Source organism: Thalia democratica, chromosome 3 (assembly GCF_965202585.1).
Source record: "Thalia democratica chromosome 3, ktThaDemo2.hap1.1, whole genome shotgun sequence".
In the NCBI taxonomy this organism is placed as follows: Eukaryota; Metazoa; Chordata; class Thaliacea; order Salpida; family Salpidae; genus Thalia; species Thalia democratica.
In genome coordinates this window covers 5233565-5239564 of record NC_139167.1, presented here as the reverse complement: position 1 = coordinate 5239564, position 6000 = coordinate 5233565, and positions in this window count along the sequence as shown.

Here is a 6000-nt window from a genome sequence, read left to right as displayed (position 1 = left end):
TAAATGGTCTCAAATTATTCACATATTAAACATTTTAAATGTTTCTTACCTTAATTATTTTTTCTAAACCTACATAGCTTTTTTTTCAATTTAACTTTTTCATTAGTTTAGGTTTTATAATGAAAGTTAAGGAAGTATTGTAAAAAAAAGTTATTTAAATCCTATGTAGTTTAGTTTATTAAGTCTATTAAAATTAAATTTTGAAGATATTTAACATTTTAATTTTTACTAAGATTAGTTTATCAAAAATATGTGTTTGTTTTATATTAATAAATATCTTTGTTATGTTTTTTGTAGTGCTGTTTGTTACAGTTGAAGTTTTTTAAACTTTGTAAGCTATATCTTTATGATTAGTATTGCTATATAAAAAAGTATACTTTAAAACTGAAGGTATATAAGAAGTATAAATTACGATCTAAAAAAATATTCATTGATAATAAAAATACTTTTTTCATATAGGTCCAAGAAATGATGATCTCGGAACTTTACAAAAAGACGAACTAGTTTTCTTTTTTTTGTTTGTGCTTTTATTGCTGAAATTTCGCTCAAAATTAATAATGTTTTTAGTTCATGTAATTCAACAATAGATTGTAATCAAATCTCTGAAAAACTACTAAGTAGTTTTTAAGATTAATTTAAGTTTGACACACACTCAGGCTGACTAATGTTTTTTTTTGATATTTTATAAAACACACGCTTTTTTGACATTTTCAAAAGTCACATGCTAGTTTTTTTTCTTAAAAGTAGTTTATTTATTAAGTCATTTTTATATTAATTTATATTTTCAAGTGTAAAATCTTGATTAATTTTTTTTTCATGTTATTATTACAGTTTTGTTATAAACTCTGGTTAACTCAGGCTGGCTTTTACGCCTCTATAAGTTACAACTCGGTAAGTGTCTGTTTAACTTGTATATTAAAAAAATAAATTAAGTCAGATAGTCTATGTTTCATCATAAAACATCGCAAATTATATACCAATATATATTTTTAAATCCAAGTATACAAATATTTTTCTTTTTACTTAAACCTAAAAGGACTTTTTAAGTGCAATTAAATTAACATAACCTGATAAGAAATTTAATTTTGTACACATTTCTACAAAACAACTTTTTATTTATTTATTTTGTTATATTTATTATGCAATGCCAACCTTGTTTGTTAATACTTTTTTTAAATTAAATGTTTTAAAAAGTCCTAGTTTTGAAGATAATTTTTAGGTTAATTATGTTAGTAATCTTAGTTGTGCTACGATCTAAAAAAAAACATTTACTTAGGTCTTTTCGCAAAGCCTAGTGACTTTGCCTTCAACTTCAGTTCCTAGGATTAAATCTTAGTCTACCTACATATTTTAAATTGACTAACTATACAATAGTAATTGGTCCAAGTGTTTAATTTAAAGTTGGATAGTTCACAAGGAAATTCATATACTAAAAATTAGTTCTTGAAGTTTATATTAACATCTTCCAGATAAAGATTGTTAAACTCCAGTGGTTTTTTTGTAGAAAAAAGACTGTTTATGTTAATAGGGACCATTTTAAAGTAAGGATTTTAAGTTTATTTGTACTGAACAGGTTACGAAAGGGACACCTAACTACTTTAATTGTTAGGTTTTTGAAAAAAAACACTTATTTTTTTGAATATGATATTAAACTTAAGTTAACATTACTTGTAGTTTTACATCGTAAAATGCAACTAGAGTTCTATTTTAACTTATAAATTATCTTTTTCGTTTTCAAACACAAAAAGTTTTGAACTGTAGTATTTGTCATAAAGTAACAAAAAGTTTTATGAAACTTGATTTCACCTAATGTCTTGGAGTTTTACTCTCTTAGTTTTGTTATTTAAAAAGCAAATGATATGAAAATTCTATTCATGATTGCATACTACCTCTAAGTTTTCATGCTAGTTTAGTAGATTTTTTATATCCCAAGATTTTTTTTGTGTTTTAATAACTTTTTAATATAAAATTATTATTACTTTTAGATATCAAGTTCTTAAATAAAAAAATTCCAAGTATTTCAGCTGTTTTTTATTTGACTTTTTTCGATTTTTAAACAAACTCTGGCTAGTTTTTTATACTAAAGCTTATGTTTCAAATAGTCTCAACCTTATTTATGGTTTGAAACTCTATATTTAGTATAGAAACTTTTTCAAAAAATCCACAGCTTTTAATACTAAAAAATTACAAGGAGTATTGTTTTTTTATCAGTATAATTAGCCATGAAGAGTTTTATAAAACACAGCCTTAGCAAAAAGTTTATATTTAAACTGCTTAAATTCGTTAAATTAAATTTTATTAATAACTTTATTATGAGTAAAAAAGAAGATTTCATATTTTACAATTGAAATTTTAAACTCTTCTTGTACTTCAAGCTAGTACTTAAATAACTTTACATATGTAATAAACATTTTATTAATAGAACTAAAGTATCTTGAATTGTATAGTTACATGTTAAAAACAGTTATAAGCCCGGCTTTTTTTCCATAAAATCCTTTATTATCTAAAATTTTGTAATTTAACAAGTTCTTTCAATTTTCACTAGAAAATGTATAAGTGTTCTTCGTTGAAAGTTTTGTATTTGATTTTGAAGTTTGGCTTAATAGATTTTGTTGGCCCAAAAATAAGTTCAAACAAACTACATAATACATCTTATAAAGCTTTTTCATAATAAACTTTTTGTAAACTTTCTTTTGTAAATCAAAAGATAATTTGATAACTGAAAACCCTTCTTTACACCAGGTATTATTAAACCATATCCATGGTGTCTGACTCGATAACCGAAAGTTTTTTTCGTACAACAGGTTTTTGGAATGAACTATTTGAGAACTTATCATTTTTGTTAAGTAGACAGTTGGTTTAAAGAGTTAAAAAAGTGTTATTTCTTGTTAATAAAACATTAATATACTGTTTTTAAAACGTTATAACAATAAACAAAGTTCAGATTTACCAAATATCATGAAACCATGTCTTTTAAAAGTGTTTATAAGAAATAAATTAAAGATCTTTTGTTGTAAAGACTTTGATATCCTTGCAAAAGTAAACAACTAGAGTAGATCGAATAGATAACTTAATTTTTTAGTTACATTTTCTTTAAATTTTACTCATAGCCAAAAAATAGAGTTATAATTTTTTTTTGTGACTCTAGAACTTTTAACAAAATTTTATAACTTTTACTTGGGTCTAGACCAAAACTGATAGCTTTGATAAGTTTTACTGTTGTTTAAAATATTCTTTTATAAATTATCATTGTTGATTTCGTAAAATATGAAGACTAGTTTATGTACTTAAGGTAAAACATGAAAAAACTCTGGTAAACTTTAGTTATAAACCAACTTAACTAAAAATTTGAACTTATTTTTTTACTGTAATGTAAGTATTTCTAAATTCAAAATTCAATGAACACTTAATTCTTATGTTTTTTTCATGACTGATAAAAAAACAAGTCTTCATTTCATAAGTTTAATTAACCATAATTTTTATATATATCGATTTTAAACTTGTCTTAGTAAAAGTTAGTTTTCCAACAGCATTAGATAATTTAGCAAAAGCTTTTAAACATTTGCTACAACTCAAATCAATTGATTTAAATTAATTTATCTATAAGTATTGTTATAAATTAAAAAACATGCATTTGAAAATAGATTCAAACCTTGAACTTTTTGAAAGCTTTTGTAAAACAGTAAGTTGTTTGAAAACACTAATTTAAAAGTTTTTCTTATAAATTATTTGGTACATTAAAACAAGCTTATTACTTTTTGAACTTTTAATACATAAAACAGTTACATCGTTCTTCAATTTTCTTTTTTCAGTCTTTAATTTTTTGCTAATGTCTTAAAAGTAATAAGCTACACAATGTGTTATGTTACCTACCGACTAACTATATCAGTTAATTATTCAAAGCAAGCTGCAATTTTAAGTGAAAAACCCTTTTTATAACAAGCAAACAAAACAAGCGAAAATATTTTGGAATAAGTAGTTATTGAGCTGAATAAACAAATGTACGTAAAAAAAAATATATATTTATAATTTGAAAAACTTTTTCGATAACTTTAAAAAGGACCAAGGAAGTTTTTTTAAGGAAACTTTTTTTTATTATTATACAAGTTTGCTTAATAGTTTTTTGATTACAACTTATAAATACTACCTGATAAGGCAACTAATATATGCAAATTTCAAAAACGTATTTCTCAAACTTAGCCAGTTTATAATTTGTTTTTTATAACCAAGTAGTACCAAAAACTATTAGTTAAATTAATCTTTTGACGTCTAAAAAACAGCGATTAGTCAAATGTAATTTTATGAAGTTTGAAAAGATACTTAAAGTTCCATTAATATCAAAAAACTTAGTATCCTTAATATATAACCTAGAAAAAGTATAACTTGCATCTAACATATATTTTAAAGTTTTTGAGAACTAAAGGCAATTTTAAATTTTTATTAGAATAAGATTTTTTTTAGTTATTATAGTTTTTAACAGAAGAGTTAAGTGCAAACTTCTAAAGGTTATAGTTTAACTTTAAGGAAATCAAATGCAGTATAAACTATTTTTCACTTAGAAAAGTTCTTAAGACATCATAAGAATCAACGAAAACACCAGCGAAAGTCTACAGAGCCTAAGCCTGGATTTTTTTATGTCATAAGGCAGGATCAAGTTTAACAAAAAATTCATTTATACCAATTCAATCATCAGACCACAAGCATCCGGTAAAATAAGTGATAGGACAAAATCGGTCTCAGTCTACCGAAGGCTTGTGGTCTGATAATCGAGTTGGTACAATCATACTTCGTTTATTGTTATTAATGGTATGATAAAATACCACTAGCTATACTTTATCACTAAAAAACATTCAGATAGAATTTTCTGAATTAGATTAAAAGATACTTCAATATATTTAAAAAAATGTTTATCTATCTTAAAGACCTATACAATTATGGCAAACACATAAAAGTATATAACAGTTGAAAGACAAAAAAGGAATTGTTTTTAAATTAACAAATTTAAGTTTGAAAATGTTTAATTAAACGTTATAAAACTTTAGCACGTAAGAAAACAGAAGTTTAAAAAGTTATTTATTTAGTATGACTAAAAGCGAAGAATAATTAAGTTAAAAAAAAAAAAGCTAATGTTTTGTATTAGTCATTTTCTAAAAAGTTTCTATTGTATGGTTTATCTATTGAGCAAAAATTAGCAAAAATACGATAACATTTTTCTAACAGCAAATAAATAGCTTTGTTTTATATAAGTAGTATAGAAAAAATAAATCAAGCTTTATTTTAATAAATTGAGTTTAAACTGGAACTACAGATATTGAAACAAATTGTAAGATATGAAAACAAATCATTTAAAACTATTAGTAAAGGTTAAATAAGATTAGAAATAATTATTGCCTTATAATGTTTACAAAAACTTTTAAAAAGAGTAAAATCATGAATACATTGATAAAGAAAATAATGTTTGTTCATCTACTAAGAATTGTGCTAGTGACTAAAATTTAGATTACATCTAACAAACATTTAAAAGTAACTACACAATAAAACTAATTATTTCGAGAATTTAAGTTTTATAACAAATTAAATACAAACTTGTTTCAACTTACCATTACTAAGTTTGAATTTGATTTTTGTAGTTAACCCTAAATTAAGTTTTACAACTATTTAAACGAAACATTAACAAGATAGAACATAAACTAAAAACAGTAAATCAAAACTTAATCTTCTTTACTACTAGTAAATAGCAAGGTATACAAAATAGGAGGCATTTGATTTTAAGTAATATAAATATATTGTAGTTTTCAGATATTTTAAAACTGTGTACACTAATTTATAAAAAAGACTTTGTACAAAATTTAATTCTTATTAAATAAGATTTTATCAAACTTATTACTTTTTAGCTTTATTTTAAGTTTTAATATTATTATAATAACTTTACCAGACTACAAAAAAGTAGCTTTCAATAAAACAAACTAAAATACAAAACTGTAAAACAAAACTAATACA